Below are 20991 nucleotides of genomic sequence, written 5' to 3'. Positions count from 1 at the left end.
AGTACTGTTACTTCCATTAAATAGATATATTGATACAAATATAAGTAGACACGAGCAGTGATAGGATTTCTATTGTAGCAAATCATCAATAAAGCTGGCATTATGGCTTTTGACTTTAGGTCATCTTAGACCATTTTTTTTAACATTCTTAGACCATTTCTTTATCATTAAAATAGATAAATCCTACTTGGTTCACAGCCTTGCTGTAAACTAGCAAGTGGGAGCTGATCATGGATTATCAAACAGCATTGCAAATCTTAGTGTACCATTTACAATTATCTCACTCAAAAAGAAATCAGAGATTTGATCAAACTAGGCTTGAGTTTTTGCTACATTCACCTTCATCATCATGTAAGATCGGATTTTATTATTATTTTTATTATTTTGGTGTTTTGGGCCACACCTGGCGGTAATCAGGCACTCAGGGGTTACTCCTGAATCTGTGCTCAGAAAACCTTCCTGCCAGGATTAGAGGACCAACCCTTATGGGATGCTAACTATTGATCCGTGGCTAGCTGGGTGCAAGGCCAAAACACTTTACCCACAGTGCTATTGCTTTGGTCCCTTCTATAAGACCAGATTTTATAAACGGTTGTGAAGAGCCTAAGGCCAGGGCAGTGGATCTGTCCTGCAGGCATGAGACGGAGATTTGGTTGTTTTTATTAGGGTTTTAGATCACACCCATCGGTACTCAGGTCTTATTCCTGGCTCTACACTTCCTGGCTTTGGAAACCATATTGCGTGCAAGGAAAGTACCGACCTGCTGTGCATGACTTTGGCCTCAAAGCTCAGAATTTGATCTTCTGTACTGCCCTACATGCTGCTGGTCATTTGGGTAAATCCGGTACCACAAACCAGTCTGGGATCTCTGTAGCACTACAACCAATTATTTGTGATCTCAGCTGAAAATGAACCTTGGCCCCCGGTAAGCACCACATATTAGTGTGTTAGCACCTCAACATAGTGAATAAGCCATGGCAAACTATACAACTGAAAAGCTTGTGAGAACCACAACCAAGTGCTTTTGACTCCCCTGCTGTCCCACTCATCATGACAACAACAAAAAGCAAAAGTAGGGGCCGGAGAGATAGCACAAAGGTAGGGCGTTTGCTTTGCATGCAGAAGGATGGTGGTTCGAATCCCGGCATCCCATGTTGTCCTCCCGAGCTTACCAGGAGCGATTTCTGAGCATAGAGCAGGAGTAACCCCTGAGCAATACCAGGTGTGACCCAAAAACCAAAAACCAAAAAAAAAAAAAAAAAAAAAAAAGGCAAAGGGAAAGTAACAAGATGAGTAAGTGGAAGTGAAAGAACACATATATTTAATATATATAATATGTAATATATATAATGACTTTATTTAAGCACCATGGGTACAAAATTGTGCATGGTTGCATTTCAGCCATAGAAACACCACCTTTCACCAGTGTACTCTTCCTGCCACCGATGTCCCTAGATTTCCTTTCACCCATCCTGAGGCTTGACTTTCAGGATCACTTGTGGTAGGCTCAGGGGTTGGCTGGAACTTGCACCTGGCTCAGCTGGGTTGTATATACACTGTCTCTAGCCACTGAAAGTGGTATTATTTGGACAAGCTGCATCCATATATCGTGCATTCATGTGAGTAGCAAGAGAGTGTTAGGTCACACTGATAAATAAGGAAGCTAACAACTAAGAAGGAAAATCAATGGCACTTCTTGCAACTGGAAGGTATTACTTTGTTTGGTTTTGCCACACCTAGCAATGCTCTGTGTTTAGAAATTACTCCTGACAGACTCGGGGACCATATGAGATGCTGGGGATAAAACCCAGCAAGGCAACTGCAGTACCAGCTGTGTTATCGCTCAGGCCCCAACAACTGTGAGACTCGTTTTCTTGAGAAAACGAGAAATGCACTGACAGATGAAGTTAAGAATGTTTGTTCACCAATAGACTATGAATCTGATGCCTCACAGGCCTGCTTGCTCAACTGTAATGAGCTAGATTACCAGTGGTGCCCACAGCCTATTCTACAAGGTCCGTAGGTCTGGACTAGCAATTCTGTTTGTAGCCCTCCCCAACATGTTTGTCAGTAGCTAACCTTCCAAAAAGTGCCAAGAATGTTACACTTCACCCACATGCTCTTCACTGAGACCCAAGGCTGCTTTCCTTTAGCCCCTGTTCTCCCCTCACTACTTCCCCTCCACCTTTCATTTTTTCTCTTCACAGTTTTGCTCTTTGAAGGAAAACTGTAAACTTCAGAAACACATCTTTTCAGTGTAAAAAAAATCTGCCTCCTGCTCACAGTTCCAGGCCCCTTCCTAAGGAACAGACGTGTGTTGGACCAAGCCATGTCTTGTTGGGGTTCTCTGAAGCTCCCACATCCTTTCTTGCTGACTGTCTCTGAGCTCCCACGTCCTTCCAGGACTGTGACCAGACTATGGCAGTAGAGAGAGGGCAATGCAGGGACCAGCCAATGCCTGGCAGCTGCAGCAATTGCACTCCCTCTTCTATCAAGTAATACCTTTCAATATTAGATGTGAAAAATCCCCTCCTTCCAGGATGGAAACTTCCACTTGTGCTTCCAGCAGCCCCGAAAGAGACAGATCAAACCTGAATTCGTTGTCAACTATGAGAGAACCCAAATGCTAAGACATCCTTGGACAATCTTTTTGTTGGTTTAGGGATACCACCCCTAGGGGGTAGTCTGGGAATCCTCCTGGCTCAGTACTTGGGAGGAGTGTCAGGAGGGTCCCTGCAGGCAGTGCTCAGGGGAGCTGGGTAGCAGGAGAAAATCCAGCAAGCAGAGCATGTGCTCCTGCTTGTGGCTGGGTCCAACCCAAGCAGCGCTGAAGAGGGGGCATGTCTGAGATCCTAAGGCACTGACTGCCCTGTGGAGCATTCCTGAGGTTCAGGAGTCCTACCCACCTGCTCCCCCTCCACCTGGCATGAAAAGCCTGCCTTTGGGGCTTTCTGTTTGGTGGGTTTGGGTTTGGGAAGCACACCCTACAGAGCTCAGGGGTTACTCCTGGCTTTGCTCTCTGAAATGACTCCTGGCAGGCTAGGGGCACCTATGCGATGCCAGGTTGAACCCTAGGTTTGCTGCATGCTGTGCTACTGCCCTTCCCCTTCCTTGCACTTTGTTGTTGCTGAGTGCCAGGATTACACAGGCAAAATGTGGAAGGTGGTCGCTCAGTGGCATGGTGGGTGTGAGGGTGGATCTCATGATCTCACACATGAAGGGAAGACACTTTGACACCAGATTACTGTATGTGTGTGTGTGTGTCTGTGTGTGTCTGTGTGTATGCCACAGGTTCTTGGTGCTGAGAGCATACTATGTCTACACTGTGATCCATTACTGGGAATATGGACGTCACTCACTATTTTCAGAATGACCTTGAGCCCCAGATCAGCTTCATGGCAGATAAGACTGAGCCAGATAAGATTGGGTCCTTCCTGGGAGTTGTGAAGGGACATGGGGTATATGAGACAGAACCAGGATTCCTGAAAGACAAGTATGTGGTCCATATGGTCCATATGGTCCATGTGGCTCTCACTTATCCCTAAACCCTCTTAATAGTACAAAACATTGGAGGGGGGGGAGTCAGAGCCATAGCACAGTGGTAAGGCATTTGCCTTGCATGCAGCCAACTCAGGTTGGATCCCCAACATCCCATATGGTCTCCCAAGTCTGCCAGAGCAATTTCTGAGTACAGATCCAGGAGTAACCCCTAAGCACCGCCAGATGTGCCCCCCCCTTTAGTACAAAACATGTATCACCACTGTATGCACTGAACTTGTTCTAGCCTCCTGGGTTTACTTTTAAAAAAACTAGAAGGGCGAGATAGCACAGCGGGCAGGGCATTTGCTTTATAAGTGGTTAACTCTGGTTCGACATCCCATTTGGCCTGCCAGGAGTAATTTCTGAGTGCAGAGCCAGGGGTAACTCCTGAGCACCACCAGGTGTGGCTTAAAAAAAAAAAAAAGAAAACAAAAACACACAAAGATTGAGGGGTCCACACCCCTGGTTATTAGAGTGAGGGGACCTGGACCAGGATCAAATGCAAGATAGGTGCTCTGGCTACTTGAGCCACCTTTTCTTTTTCTTTCTTTCTTTTCTTTTTTTTTTTTTTTTTTTTTTTTTTTTTTTGGTTTTTGGGCCACACCCGGCACTGCTCAGGGGTTACTTCTGGCTGTCTGCTCAGAAATAGCTCCTGGCAGGCACGGAGGACCATATGGGACACCGGGATTCGAACCAACCACCTTTGGTCCTGGATCGGCTGCTTGCAAGGCAAATGCCACTGTGCTATATCTCCGGGCCCGAGTCTTTCATTTTTCTGAAGTATAGCTACACTTTGGAACTTACCCCAGTTTTACCTTCTGGGTCAATGGTGAGGTTTAGACTCTTTCCAGCTCACAAATAAATGGAATGAAACTGAGAAGACTGACGTAGCCTTCAGAGAGAACCAGAAATGAAGGTGCCACATCTGAATCATACCACTTGGCCTGCAATGTTCTCAGTCTGGAAAACTAATGGTCATATTGATTATCCTACAGGAGAAGAAGTTGGTCTCTTTTGCATGCTGACCCCTGGCTTGTGGCCACAAGCTAACATTTGAGTTGGCATCAATAATTGTGTGAACAGCCCGTTACTGGGAAGACATGGGAAGCTGTTACCTTGACAACCCAGCACGCCAGTGACTTGTCTCCCTGCAATTTCCCTGAGAAAACAATGATTATTGGTCAAGCTTACCTATGAACTTGGGCCTTGCTCATGAGGCAAGAATATTAACCTGGATCTCAGTTCCTGAACAGCCATCAGAAGCAGGAAATTTAGTCTAGATTTTTTTTGTTTTTGTTTGTTTGTTTTTTGGTTTTTGGGCCACACCCGGCACTGCTCAGGGGTTACTTCTGGCTGTCTGCTCAGAAATAGCTCCTGGCAGGCACGGGGGACCATATGGGACATCGGGATTCAAACCAACCTCCTTTGGTCCTGGATCGGCTGCTTGCAAGGCAAATGCCGCTGTGCTATCTCTCCGGGCCCCTAGATTTGTTTTTATAATCCATATTCAGCAAACAGAAAGGCTGTGTGATAAGAGTGAATACAAGGTTGAAAACTTGATTATTAGCAGAAAGTTATGTTAAATTTTAAAAATATTTTTGCTATGAAAGAATTTTATGTGCTTACTAATTAGGCATTATAATGTAAAATAGGGAAAATGAAAATGGATTTTATATATATATATATATATTAGGGTTTTGACAGTGGTTAGGTTGTTCAGGGACTACCTATTCATGGATTCACTTCATGGATTGCTTCTGGTGTTTTGGGGGACCATTTGGTACCAGAAATGTACCTTGTATTTGTATGATTCCTGCATGCAAATCATGTTCTCTAGCCCATTGATATATCTCCCCATTCCTGTATTTCTATTTAAAAATGCAGCTTCCATTGCTTCTTGGCCTTTTGGCTAAGATCAAGTATAAAAATGCAGCTTCCAATAGCTAGGTAGACTACATATCTTTTTTGTTTGTTTTTTGGTTTTTGGGTTGTTTTTTTTTTTCATTTTTGGTTTTTGGATCATACCTGGCAGTGCTCAGGGGTTACTCCTGGATCTATATCCTCAGATATTGCTCCTGGCAGTCTCGGGGGGGGGGACGACCATAAGAGATGCTGGGATTTGAACCACCATCCTTCTGCATGCAAGGCAAACACCTTACCTCCATGATATCTCTCCGCTCCCCTAGACCACATACCTTTACCTGAAGGTTAAATTATTTCACAAAATCACAAGAGCAGGAGCTGGAGCTATAGCACAATGGTAAGGCATTTGCCTTGCATGCTGCCAACTCAGGACGAATGGTGGTTCTAATCCTGGCATCCCATATGGTCCCCCAAGCCAGTCAGGAGCAATTTCTGAGTGCAGAGCCCCCGAGTGTCGCCAAGTATAACCACTCCCCCTCCAAATCACAAGAGTAACAGGCCTGCGTATACTACTATGCCTCACACTTCTCAGGACACACACACACATACATTCTGCAGTATCTACAAAGGAAAAAAGTGTATTCAGGTGACTTACAGATCAGTGAAAAGTTAAAATAATAGACTGCTATATAGCAATAAAAGTAAACACCTGGTCAAGAGAACAAAAGAAGTGATGGTCCAATATGGTGGGAAAATAACTTGAAATAAGTTATAGTGACAATAATGAAACTTCTGGTAAGTTGGGGCTAAGGAAAGTCCAGTGGCTGGAGCTCATGTATCTGGGAAGGGACCCTGTGATACCAGGGATACTGAGGCTTCTCCATGCAAAGTATGAGCCACCAGAACACTCAACTATCTCCCTGGCCCTGCATTTTATTATTATAAATTATTTTTACCAGCCCATTATTAACTCTGAACAGTCTAATTAGACTGTCAAGCACTCACTTGCCCATGGAACTTTTATAGTGCACAGAAACTATCTATATCTAGAACTACAATTCAGGCAAATTAGCAATTGTTTCCTCAAGTTGTTCTGTCTCTGGACCACTGAGAATTTAGAAAGAATAAGATTTTGAGATAGTTGCATAATTTTATGAGTCAACTCAAATGGCTCACAGGGCCTGCATATGTGATTAAACATTGTTCTCAATGTCTCTTTAAGGATGCTTTTGGATAAGATGAAGATTTAAGTTGCTAGATTTAGAATATAGCAAATTATTACTTCATAATGTACTGAGTCTTCTTTGATGCTCCTTAGCAGCCATTACAGAACCAAAGACTTATTTCCCAATGCTAGAGGAATCCCAAGGCAAATGGTCTCAGACATGATCCATCCCATGTACTCATCAACTGTAAGTCTCCAGCTTGTGGCTCACTCTGTAGTTTCTAGACCTGTTTTTCTCTGTAGCCAATTTAAACTGTCCTTCCAATATATCTAATGATGCCAGGGACTGAAACCAGGGTCAGCTAGCCCTTTGGGCCATCTCAACAGCCCTATGTTCATATTTTATTTTATTATTTATTTATTATTTCTTTTTATTTATTTATTTATTTATTTATTTATTTATTTATTTATTTATTTATTTATTTATTTTGGTTTTTGGGCCATACCTGGCACTGCTCAGGGGTTACTTCTGGCTGTCTGCTCAGAAATAGCTCCTGGCAGGCACGGGGGACCATATGGGACACCGGGATTCAAACCAACCACCTTTGGTCCTGGATCAGCTGCTTGCAAGGCAAACGCCACTGTGCTATCTCTCTGGGCCCTATTTATTATTTCTTAATTGTGTCACCATAGTCATTGCCGCCTCTCTGTCCTCCCCTCAAGCCCCCTCAAGTGACGTGTTTCCCACTGATAAAGACCAGTCCTCATGTTCTTTGTTTCCAACATCTTTGTTATTCCATCATGATATTTCTTTATAACCCACATATGAGAGAGATCATTCTATGTGGTCTCTCTCTCTCTCTGACTAATTTCATTCAAATGATACTCTCCAGGTATCCCCATATAACAGCAAATTACATGACTTTATTTTTTCTTATGCCTAGTAATGTCCTATTGAGTAAATATACCATAGTTTCTTTATCCAGTCATCTGGGCTTGAACACTTGGGTTGTTTTTAGATTCTGACTATTGTGGATAATGCTGCAAAAAACTTGGGGCACAATGTTTGAGCCAGTTTCATAGACTGTTCTCAAATTAGATGTCAAAACCAAGCCATGAATGATCATAGCTACACCAGCCTATGCAGGAGAAAACTAGCCATCTTGAGAGGGGAGGGTGGGTCAAGCCCTTCCAAAGCCACACATGATGCCTCCATCACCCAGAATCCAGAATCACCTTTTCCCCAAAGGTCCTGCCTCATCTGTGACCCTCTAAGATTCCCTTGGTTTGGGGGGTAATACACCAGAGCTTTTTTTTTTTAGGGGGGGTTGGGTCACACCCTGCAGCACTCAGGGGTTACTTCTGGCTCTGTGCTCAGAAATCACTCTTGGCAGGTTCTGGAGACCATATGGGATGCCGGGATTCAAACCACCGTCTGTCCTGGATCGGCTGCTTGCAAGGCAAACATCGTACTACTTTGTTATCTCTCTGGCACACTAGAGCTTTTTGGAGTGAGTGCAGGCACCCTTCAACCTTATCTTCCTTCTTGCAGGAGGCCTGGCAGCTGAGTACATGCCTCTAAAATCATAGTGTCAGTAATAGTGCTTTGAATTTCTGGACAATTTCATTTGTTTGACACTGTCATCCCTACAGGAACACACCAATTTAAAAGAATAAACAGCTAACAATGAAAGTTTACTAAATCTCTGCCATTGTATTAATGACTTCATTGGAGATACAATAATTTTCAAAAATGTGCTATCTACTGTACTTTTTCTATTTTCCTTTCTTTCTTCTCTTCTTTTTTTTAAGTTTATTGTTGATTGATTGATTGGTTTTGGGGCCACACCCGGCAGCGCTTAGAGGTTAGTCCTGGCTCTGCACTCAGAAATCACCCCTAGGAGACTCAGGGACCATATGGGATGCCGGGAATTGAACCAGGTCCCTCCAGGGTCGGCAACATGCAAGTCAAATGCCCTACTGCTGTTCTATCACTCCAGTCCCTCTTTCTTCTCTTCTATTTTTAAATTTTTCCTATTGTTTTCAATAACGTTGCTTTCACTTGTCTGAAAACAAATGTATTATGATCAACTATGTCAACTATGTGATGCATTTTCTTTAAATAAATAAATAAATAAATAAATAACAAAAAACATGAGGTGCAAATGTCATTTACATTTTGAGGCACACTGAGACACCCATGCCGATATTTTATTTATTTTTAAAAGAAATTCTTTAATTGAATCTCCTGTGAAATATACAGTTACAAAGTTGTTCATGATTTTCAGTCAGACAATGTCCTACACCCAATGTCCAACACTCTTTTTTTTTTTTTTTTTTTTGGTTTTTGGGCCACACCCATTTGACGCTCAGGGGTTACTCCTGGCTATGTGCTCAGAAATCGCCCCTGGCTTGGGGGGACCATATGGGACGCCGGGGGATCGAACCGAGGTCCGTTCCTTGGCTAGCGCTTGTAAGGCAGACACCTTACCTCTAGCGCCACCTTCCCGGCCCCATGTCCAACACTCTTCACCAGTGCAGTTTTCCTGCCACAAATGTCTCCAGTTTCCTCCCACCCTCTTTCTCCCCTTCCTTCCTCTCTGCCTGTCTCTGGAGCAGACACATTTCTTCTCTCTCTCTCTCCTTTTTCTTTCTCTTTCTCTCTCTTTTCTCCTTTTGACACTATGATTTGCTATATTCTGAGAAGTACCATGCCTATCACTTTATCTCCTTTCAGCACCCAGTTCTTGTCCAGAGTGATCAATTCCAACATTTGTCCTAGTGGTTCCTTCTTTGCCTTAACTGCACTCTCCCACTATTTGCGAAGCTCCTATTTTAAAATTAAAAAAAAAAATCTGGGTACACATAACATAAAATGAATAGTATCATTAGCAAAGTGAAAGAGGCACTTATTCTAAAGATGGGCCTCCCAAAGAATTCAGCATCAGAAATGAAGTCAAAGAAGGTGCCCCAAAATTAGAAAACCTGTTGGAAGTTGGACTTGGTCCTACAGAATTATCTCTCTTCTTATTCTAATAGAGTAATGTAAAATGACACCCCGCTATTAACCTGAAACAAAGGTGTTCCCCCATCTTCCACTTTTCTTTAAACCTATCCCTTGCATATGTAAAAGCCCACCTTAATAGGTACTTTTGTCTCTCTCAACCTTCCCCCTCCTGGTGAATTGGGACAGAAAGAGCTGTTCGGCTTTGGCGCTCAAAGAGACCACAAGGGAGAAGCCACTTACCCCTGAGTGGCTTAATTTATTAATCCTTTGCAGCTACCTACATCAGATCCAACTGCCTGGAGGTGGAAATATGGTGTGTGAGGTGATTTCATGATGGGTGATTTATTTTACAGGGTAATAATGGGTATGACTAAGCCCTTGAGTGTCCATATAAACTAGAGCCAGACTTACTTCATCTAAATGCCAGGAGAGAGAAGATCATTGACCAAGCTTGAGTCAGGTGCCTTCCTGTAGTCCAAGGTGGTATTTCACTACCCTCCCTAAAAGCAGGGTCATGTCCCAGGGGTTCTGGCAAGTGAGGAGGAGGCCAGACCAAAGAGTGCTTAGTATGAATAGGACTTTGCAAACCTGATTCAAAGTCACCCCTCTTCTCCTGCCATGAAAGAGCAAAAGATACAGATTAAAGTCAAGAGTGTCAAGAATCCTCATGGACCTACCATAGGAACATCAGAGTTTAAAAATAGACTTGGCAGGCTGCCCATGACACACTGGACTGATCGATTTCCTGCCAGATGAGAGGCCTCCACCCAAAAGTGTGTGTTCCCTCTCCTTCCCTGCTGTCTCACTGAAGTCCTCGGGCTTGTACAACAAGAGCTAAAAATATTTCATGCCTAAAATAACCCAAGCGCTTGGGCTAATAATAAAATAATTTGTGCTTGCAGCCCTTAGTTATACAAGACAAACAAGTTAAGTGTTAACATTAAAGAGTTGCTGATTTGGTCAATATCTTCTGTTTTGTTAAGTTTTGCTATTTTTTTCCTGAGGCTTTTTTTTCCTATTCTACTATGTGACTAAATCAGTAAGTATAGGACATGCCCTCTAGGAAAAATAAATCATTTTTTAAAATTACTGTATTTGAGCACCGTGGTTCATAATATGCTGATTTCCCCTCATATACATATTTGCCCATGATTGAGTTTTGGTCATACAATGTTCAATACCCTTCACTAGGGCACATGCCCCACCACCAATGTGCCCTGTTTCTCTCCTGTCCTCCACCTGCCTGCCTCCAAGGCAGACTTTTTCTTCTCTCTTTCTCTCTCTATATATCTCACTTTATATCACTTTATATCCACTCTTTTTCTGTCACTCTCTGTCTCACTCTCTTTCTCTGTCACTCTCACTTTCTTTCAATCTCACTCTTTCTTCTCTTTTTCCCATTTTAGACCCTGTGGTTTGCAATATTGTTACTGAGGGTATCATATATCTATCACTTTATCTCCTTTAAATCATTTTGAGATATAAATTCAATTGGAGATGTTGGAAAAAGATTTTAGGTATAGCTATCACGTGTTTTTTTCCTTTAGTGATGAATAATTAATTGCAAGGTTGAGCTCTAGGAATACCTGAAACTCAGATTTCTTCTAATAGATAATTCATATTAAGTACATTTTCTCTCTAAATATATTCCCTTAATCTCATTTTTCAGCATTGTCTGCTAAATTTAACTACAAATGCCTAAGGTACAGTTTCCCCATAAATGGTATTAAGTATGAATATTCTAAGAGGGGAAGTGCACAGTGAAAGGTAGAATTAAATCCTGGTTTTATTTTAGATTCCTCAACGTGAAGAACTTTTCATTTTAGTTTTTTGTTCTGTAACTTTTATGCAATGATAATGACTCATAGAACTATTGTAACAAGAGTATAAAATGAGAAAATTATAGGGCCAGAAGAGTGGGGAGGGGACTTGCCTTGCATACAGCTGACCTGGATTCAATCCTCAGCATCCCATAAAGTCCCCCAACCACTCTGCCTGAGTTCAGTGCCAGGGGTAAGCTCTGAGCATTGATGATATAACCAAAAAAAAAGTGAAAATTAAGCAAATAACAAAATTTCCATAGTGGTTGGGTCTCTGCTACTAGTGATGTGGTTGTTCATATTGGCACAGACATCGCTGGCTTCAGACACTTCCAAAAATCCAGCTCGGAGTCCTCAAATAAGATAACAGCAGCATCTTTATGTCTGGTGCCTAATTCTACCTATAGCATTCATTTCTTCCTCAATATATTCTTTCATGCTCATCCAGTTCATTGAACAAAGGTTCCACTCAGAGATCAAGTGATTAGATCGTGTTCATAAATCTGTGATTTCTGGCATCCAAAGTTCATCTTTTCTTGGTGTTTGTTTGCTTCTTTTTGTTTTGGGCCATAGCTCAGCAGTGCCTCAGGGTTATTCCTAGCTCTGTACTCTGGAGACCATAAGTAGTAATGGGGATTTGAAGCAGGGTAGAAGAAATGTAAGGCAAAGGCCTTAAATCTTATCTTTTGACATCACACCTAGTGTTTTTTGTTTACTATAGTGGAATTTGTTGGAGATTTTACAATAATTCTCCTCCTATTTCTTACCCTCCTTTATAGAAGTCAGATGGAACAATCTTACGAGGTTGAAAAGCATTTGACCAAGTTTCCAGAATGGATTCCTCTTTTCCTTATTCCTCCTTTTAGTGTTGTTTGAGAAGTCAGGCTAAGACAGGGTTGCAGGGTGCCAACTCCATTCTGGAAGTGCTCAGGTGGGTGGTAAGGGCCTGATGCTTTGGAAATGGCCCTTGGGATACAAGGGCCATCAACACAATGTTTGGCTGCACTCAGGGGGCCAGGCAGTGCCTGGGTCAAACACTTGCTATCAACTTGGCCCCTCATGATTTCTTTGCCTCTTAATTAGTTTTTGGCTTTGGGGGGGGCACTGTAGTACTCAGGGCTTATTCCTGCCACTCTGCTCAGGGATCACTCCTGGTGGGGATCAGCGGATGAAAAGGGAAGCTGCTGGGAGTTGAATGTGAGTCAACTGAATTCTTTTTTTTTTTTTTTTTTTTTTTTTGGCAAAAAGATCAAAAGCAATTCATTTATTTCTCTTAACAAGCAGCTTCTGGGGCCAGAGTGGTGGCGCTAGAGATAAGGCAATCTGCATTGCAAGCACTAGCCTAGGACGGACCTCGGTTCGATTCCCCCGTGTCCCATATAGTCCCCCAAGCCAGGAGCTATTTCTGAGCGCATAGCCAGGAGTAACCCCTGAGTATCACCGAGTATGGCCCAAAAAGTAAACAAAACAGGGGCCTGAGCGGTGGTGCAGGCGGTAAGGTGTCTGCCTTGCCCACCTTAGCCTAGGTTGAACCATGGTTTAATCCCTCCCCCCATGTCCCACATGGGCCCCCAAGCCAGGAGCGATTTCTGAGCACATAGCCAAGAATAACCCCTGAGTGTGGCTCAAAAATAAAAAAATAAAAATAAAAACAAGCAGCTTTTGTTATTTTTAAAGAAGTATGAAACATCATTATTTCTTTTTTTAATATAAATCTTTATTCAAGCACCATGATTATGAACCTACTCATTGTACCATCTCTCTGGCCCCAGTGATTCCTTTAATCACTTACTTTAATTTCCTTTGACTACTTCTTTAACTCTTTGCCTTATTTACTTATCAATTTGTCTATGTTTTATCTGCATAAGAAAGAAAAATACATTGTTTTCTATTTTAAGACAAAATAGTATGCTGTCATGAGATACCAGCTGATTGCAATTTATAAAGAATAAAAAATAATAAATGGCAGGTTAGATGATTTTCTGGAGAATGGTTTGGCATAAATCCAGTGACACATAGCCAAGTTTGAATTTCAAATTTCTAAATGTGGACCTCATTTCTTTTATATTTGAACTGAGAATCAGTAATATCTATGTTACACAGTCAGCATGAGTGTGAAATAAATAAGCGACTATATGTGTTTTAATATCTATTTGTTTTGACTGGCAGAACAATTGGTACAAAATAAATGCACAGCAATAGGAATGTAATGGCTTTGGGTAAAGCTCTAGTTAAGCCAGGTTTGGAAGCGTATTAAGCATGGTCTGGCTCACGCTGCAGAGCCTTGAACCTCAAAAAGTAATATGAGTTCTCCTCTCTTCAGTTGTGGCATAATTGCTGAAGACAGGGGACTTTATGCAAGAATCCATTCAACTGAAGTCACATAAACACAACCTTTAAATAACACCTTTAAATAAATAAATCTTAAATATAAATAAATAGCTCTAAATAATGTCTTGAAACAAACCCCCCCAAATCTGAATGTTCTCATGAATGAAGATGCGACCTATCAGCTTTCAGCAGCTGCTTGTACAATGCTTCATTCACCAGAGAGTGGAAAGAGGAGGAGAAATCACACACACAGCAGATGGCAGCCCAATCCTGGCTCCCCAAATATGGTTCTTTGCCTACTCGTGGGAGCAGAGGGGTGTGTGTAGCACCAGGAATCCTCAGCACACAAATTGTGTGCCCCAGACCAACTGTATCTGTTTTCGTCAGTGACAGCTGAGAACAGGTGCCTGCTCAGAATTCAGAGTTGGCCTCTGAGGCAGCTTCTTGATCAACTTGGAAGTTGTCTCTTTCAACTCTGACAGAGTCAGGGTTCTAGGTAGAGCTGGTAGTACAATAATTTCCATCAGTCATTAAGTCTTGGGTAGCTAGTAAGGTTTGAAACAAAGTTGGTGGATGCAGAAAGTCCACACAAGCTCAGAAAGCAGAAAACTGGGGCTTTTCCCCAAAACTACCCCATATCCAATCACATAGGTCCAGTTACACCCTCACATCTTTGCATCATGACAGCCTCGCCCCTTGGGTCAGTCAAACCAATATCCTCCACTTCTCCGTCTCCTTACGCTTAATCTAGACCCTAAAAGGTTTGTTCAAGATGCAAACTTGATCCCGCTGCCTCTCCAGCCCTGCTGCTCCCCAGCTCATATGCTGCTTCTGTCTTCAGTAAAGGTCAAGACTCTTGAGTGTGGACATTGGGCCACAGTGCTCTTCATCACAACAAGGAATGGGCTACGAGTTACTGAAAACACCATGAATGTTATCAGCCTTCAAGAACAAGGGTTGTATTTCAAAGACAGCGCCACAAGAAAGAATAGACTCTAGAATACTTAGACAGAAAAAAGTAAACAGTGGTGACAGCATCTCATTTCCAGGTTTTAGGCCATGAGATGGATCCCCAGAACTGCCCCCTCATGCTCAGTGTAACTCTGCAGCTCTGTGTTGGGACTTGATTTTGCCCTTTCATGTCTGAGTCAATGCAGCACTCGGTGACTTGTCTCTGAGACTGAAGCATGGTTCTCATCCTCATCAATCTCATGATTCCCACACTCATCCATCCACAAGAGTCTCACATTTTTCCATCACCTGGTTCTCATGGTCTTCCATTGCATGATTGTCACATTCATCCATGAGACAGTTCTCACGCTCAACCATTGCACAGTTCTCACATTCACCCACTGTATTCTTCTGGAAATAGGAGCTCTCCCAGGCCTTCGAAGGAACCCCACGCCCACCCTCAACCCCAGAAACAAGGAACTTCCTAGGACCCAGCTTCAGCATAGAGCAGCCTGAAATGTAGACAGCTGTGAACTTGTCATGGCTAACACACTAGCCTGGGTTGTGTGCAGAGTCTGGGTCGGCTTCCTGTGTGTAGTCTGGGCTGGGTTGGATGAGTTTCATGCCAGGAAATCGCCTTCTTCTCTTCCCTGGGACCGGATTTAGCAGGAGCCCCAGAGCACCTGTGCCCTCTACCAGCCAGATCAAATGGTGATTAGTCACTGTGGTATAAAGAGCCAAAACCAGAGGAATTTAAACAGGGCGAGGCTGATACAAAGAAGGACTGAGGCACAGGAAGAGAGTAGCAGCCAACTGGAAGAGGATTTGAAGGGATTAAAAAGGAATTAAAGAGATGGGGTTAAAGGAGCAGGAGGCAGAGGGCCCACGGTGTGTCTAGCAGGATAGCATGTGCTTTGCATGGGGGGAGATGTTGAATAAGTCCCTGGCATGATACAGAAACAGAAAAGAAAACAAGTGAGATGAAGAGACCAAGAAAAAACAGGAAGAGATAAGTGTGGAGGAGATGAGAGACCTAAGTCAGGGAGGAAAGTGAGGTCAGAGTGGCTCCCTGACAGGGGACCATCCAGGGAGGAGGGAAGCAAGTGGGAGAGAAGTGAGGAGGGAGGGTCAGGGGCAGAGGAATGGGGGTCAATGATTCTCAGCAAAGAGAACAGATATTAAGTGTGAGGACCCTGGGGTGCAAGCTGGGGCCTCCAGGGCATGGATGGCACACAGTATTTGACAGACGTCAGCTGCAGGCAAGACATGTGCCCCTATGCCATTTCTCAGGTCTCCTTTTATTCTTGTTTTTCCACAATTTTATAGAAGTCCTTTTTTTTTTTTTTTTTTTTTTTTTTTGGTTTTTGGGTCACACCCGGCAGTGCTCAGGGGTTACTCCTGGCTCCATGCTCAGAAATCGCTCCTGGCAGGTTCAGGGGACCATATGGGATGCAGGGATTCGAACCAATGACCATCTTCATGAAAGGTAACCGCCTTACCTCCATGCTATCTCTCCGGCCCAGAAGTCCTTTTTTATAGCAAGACAAAAATTAGGGGGCATCATTCCTCTCATCCGGAAATTCATAGCACTGAATTATCAGATCATCATTAATAGCCTGAGTAAAGGAAAACCCCTGGTTTAAGCATTTGGAGAGGGGCCAGAGAGATAGTACTGTGGGCAGGACACTTGCTTTTCAAGGCTGATGCAAGTTTGGTCCCCAGCAGCCCCTGAATACTTGCAAGGAGGGATCCCAGAGCACTCAGCCAGGAGGAAGCATTGAGCATCACAGGGTGTGCCCCCCCCCAAAAAAAAAAACAATAGCAACCAAAAAAATTATATATTTAGAGAGAGGGAGAGATCCCCGGGAACACTTTGTATGGGCCACCATGGACTGGCCTTGGTAGGAAGGAACTTGCTCCCTACATCTCTGGGCCCAGTTTTCCTTGCTGGCCATGGGACAGTTTTCTTCTAGAACTGAGTTTCTAAACACATGTGGATAGCTGAGGCTTTTCCACATAGGGCAACGGTCATGATATATTAACACCTTTTATTTTTAAATAAAAAATCAATTTCAGGGACCAGAGTGATTTCAAATGGTTGATACAGGTTCAATCCCCGGTATCCAATATGGTCCCCGAACCTGACAGGTTTGATTCCTGAGCACAGAGCAAGGAGAAACCCCTGAGCGCTGCCAGGTGTGGCCCTAAAACCAAAAAAAATAATAATAAATTCATTTCACATTTAAAAAATATGTTTCCAGCACCAGAAATAATTTTAAAAGGACAAGTACTTCCAAAAACTATTTCAATAATAGTCATAAGCCAGAACCTAATGGGGGTGGGGGGCGGGCATTTAGTCAACCTGGACTAAACACTTTTGCTAGGCCTAAACTGCTACAGTTTATGCCTCATGTAACTCCAACTCTTTTCAAATCTAATCCAATCCTTTGACCCAAAACAGAGGATAACTGGTACGAAGGCCTAGATAATGGGCCTGCTGAGCTTTTCGATTTGCATCTTTTTGTCTGACATAATGGCAGGGAAACGAAATGACTGAGTAGGCCCTTCCAGTCCCGGGACCACTATCAGTGGAGCAATGCCTTTATACAGGCATGTTTCTACATTCTCAGACAATGTCCCCATTATCTCAGCTTAGGGTTCCACTCTGATCTATAGGAAATATGGGGTGCACAAGTGAGTGTGATGACTCATAAGTGATGAAATAATACCTACTTGCCCTCACTTCCAGCACAAAGTGTCCATGAAGTCTGCAATTAAGAAAATCATCTCAGCCTGTCTTGCCTCCTGGAGGATGACATCTGTACATACAGTCTGAGCCCAAACATGTTGGGAAACCAGGACCAGCAGTCCCCTCTCAGCTAGCTCCTGTGGGGCTGTGAAGTGTCAGTGATCTCTCTCTCTCTCTTTCTCTCTCTCTCTCTCTCTCTCTCTCTCTCTCTCTCTCTCTCTCTCTCTCTCTCTCTCTCTCTGGTTTTTTCTCTTTCTGTCTCTCTGTCTCTCTGTCTCTCTGTCTCTCTCCTTCCCTTCCCCTTCCCATCAGAGCACATCTCTCACCCCCAGGCTGACATTCCATTTTCCTGCATGTGCTCTAGCCCAGATAGTGTCTGTCTCAACGAGCTCCTGGTTTACCGGGCACCATCCAAATGGAAAAGAGGGCCCATGAGCTTTAATAAATCAAAATCAGTTCATGGGGTGCCAAAAACACATTCATTCACCGAAGCACACAGCTCCATTGAGCAGAGAGGCCTGGATGCCAGGCCAGGCGGGCCATTGCCAGCATCTGCCAGGCTGACTCTGCCCCCAAACAACTCTACTCTCTCACGGCCTCACCGTTTCCAGTTGACTCGGCAGCAGCTTGTCCACCCACAACTACCCACAGAGTCTCTCCCATGCTGCCCAAAGACGTTTTTAAGTCAGTGCAGTTGCTTCCATGTTATGCCCAATAGCAAACAGTATCCTGTAGTTTTATATTCTCAGAATATCAAACCTTCTTTAGATTGGTTCTACGAGTATTTTGCTTTAAAAACCAATCAAAGGACTGAAAAGCCTATGAGTAAATCCTCTGGCCACTTGAAGCACACAATGTCCTGTTCTGCTCCTCCCTCTGTGGTCATTTCCTGCCGTAACACCCAATTAAGAAAGGCCTTAGTAACCACAGGCCAAGATGGACCAATCAGGGTCCTTTTGCCTTTCTAGATCTTCTCTAGAAGAACTTTCCAGATTTTCACTTGGCACCTCCATCCAAATGGAAGGTTGTTTGCTCAGACAACTCTACTCTCCCTTGTTGTTTTTGTTTGTTTTGTTTCTTAGAATTTATTGCCATTTATCAGAAAATATGTTTTAACATATATATGTTAAATATATATATATTTATATAGATTTTGATTTGGGGGTCATATCCTGCAGTGTTCAGGGCTCACTCCTGGCTCTGCACTCAGAAATTACTCTTGGAAAGACTTGGGGCCTATATGGGATTCTGGGAGTCAAATCTGGGTTAGCTGTATGCAAGGAAAACATCTTCCCAATTGTGCCATGACTCTGGTCCCTTAACTTATATTTTTTTGTTTTGCTTTGTTTTGTTTTGCCTTTTTTGCTTTGCTTTGTTTTGATTTTGGACCACACCCGATGACGTTCAGGGGTTACTCCTGGCTATGCTCTCAGAAATCTCTCCTGGCTTGGGAGACCATATGGGACGCTGGGGGATCAAACTGTGGTCCATCCTAGGTTAGCGCGTGCCAGGCAAACACCCTACCACTTGTGCCACCGCTTCGGCCCCTAACTTATATTTTTGAGGAACACATATTTGCCAACTAGAATGTAAATTCCATGGTGGGGGGGAGTCTGCTTTATGCCCATTTCTACATCCTTGTACCAAAATAGTGCAGGACATGTATGTGGTATTGAATAAATATGGAAAAGAAAAGGCTTGCTTTAAGCTAAGCATCCACTTTTGTTGTTGTTGTTTTGGGGCCACAACCAGCGATTCTCAGGAAGTACTCCTAGCTCTGCGCTCAGAAATCGCTCCTGACTCAGCTGCATACAAGGCTTATGTATGCATCTTATCTTACCGCTGTGCTATTGCTCCGGTCCCAGCATCCACTTTTGATCTGAACAAAATAAATAAGTTACTTAACACTATACTTCGGGGTCCTCATGTATACTGTGGAGACAATAACATATAAGTCATGAGACAATAATGAGAATTAAATGACTGAATATTTATATAGTGTTGCAAGTGTTTGGCATAGTACTACAGTGAGTGCCCTGATAAATAAGCTTATAAATATGTGCTTATGTATACATATATATGATGTGTAATACCATTGTCTATGGCCTTGCCCTCAAGAAGCTTTCAAGAGGGGCACATGTACAGACCCCAGTTCAGCCCCTGACAGTATACAGACCCCTGAGTATTACTGGGTGAAACCTATGATCCACAGCACCGCACAGCCAGGACCACTGCTGAACCATCTGACCCAGTTGGCCAAGTCAACTGGACGTGAAGCCAGTTAAACATGACTTGGTAGCCAAACACATTTTTAAAAAAGAAAAAGAAGCAGTTTAAAGAGAGGAAAACAGATTTGCAGGTGCCAGAGAGAAAGGACAGCAGGCAAGGTGCTTGCCTTGGACAGGGTCAGTCAGGGTTCAATCCTGGAAATGCACTATGGTCACTAGGAGTGGGCCCTGAGCACTATTGGGTATGGCCCACAAAAAACAAAAACAAAACAAAGCAAAAACTTCCAAAAGTACAGAATTGCCAAGGTACCTCACAGATATGAAAAAAATCAACTTCCTTCTCAAACTCAAGGACACTGTCAGGAAGAAAGTGATGCTTAGAATGACTCTTGGGGCAGAAGAGGTGTTTCTAGGCCTCCAAGAAGGGCGAACCAGGCCAGGGACAGGACATGGCTGAATCAGGAGGCTCAAAGCCAAGAATAGATCTGTTCTCCCGCCTCCCAGGAAGCGCGATGCACAGTCGTCTCAATAAAGCTCGCTTGTTTTACTTACTGTATGTTTTAATTCCTTTATTATGTAAGGGAAAGTGCCAGTCACACTGAATATTAAACTGGAGTCATTCCACCACATAGGAAAGTTTTAGAGAATGTTACATCCGGAGGAAATCTTCACCCCAATCTCTACAAGGGTTCATCATGAAAAAACCTAGTAGAACCTAGTAGAAAGTCACTTTAATGTTCTTTTTTTTGTTTTTTTGTTTTGTTTTGTTTTTTTTTGGGCCACACCTGGCATTGCTCAGGGGTTACTCCTGGCTGTCTGCTCAGAAATAGCTCCTGGCAGGCACGGGGGACCATGTGGGACACCGGGATTCGAACTAACCACCTTTGATCCTGGATCAGCTGCTTGCAAGGCAAACACCCGCTGTGCTATCTCTCCGGGCCCACTTTAATGTTCTAGAAAGAATTATCAGGTTTCTTTTTTTTCTTCTGTTTTTATATCGGCAGAACATGGGATTCTGCCAGAATATGGGTTCTGAGATTCAAACCTAGGTGAGCCAAAACAAGCATAAGGGTACAAAACAAGCACCCTACTCATGTGTTATCATTCTGGCTCCTTCATTTTTGAAATAAAAAAATTTTAAAACATACTCTAGAGTTGAAGATATAGATCAGTGGAAGGGCATTTTCCTTGCATTTCTGAAGCCCTGAGTTCAAAATACATAAATAAATATATGGATACATAAATAATAAAACACATTAAAATACTCTAGCAGTGCTCGCTTCAGCAGCACATATACCGTATTTTCCGGCGTATAAGACGACTTTTGAAACAAACAA

At 43.1% G+C, this 20991-nt stretch overlaps 1 protein-coding gene across 1 annotated transcript in view; it reads right to left on the bottom strand.

Moving 5' to 3' along the window:
- The window catches only part of ERLEC1 (endoplasmic reticulum lectin 1), a 548089-nt gene that overhangs the window by 361175 nt on the left and 165923 nt on the right, over positions 1 to 20991 (bottom strand).

Source organism: Suncus etruscus, chromosome 12, assembly GCF_024139225.1.
Source record: "Suncus etruscus isolate mSunEtr1 chromosome 12, mSunEtr1.pri.cur, whole genome shotgun sequence".
In the NCBI taxonomy this organism is placed as follows: domain Eukaryota; kingdom Metazoa; phylum Chordata; class Mammalia; order Eulipotyphla; family Soricidae; genus Suncus; species Suncus etruscus.
This window is presented reverse-complemented; position numbering and strand designations above follow the sequence as displayed.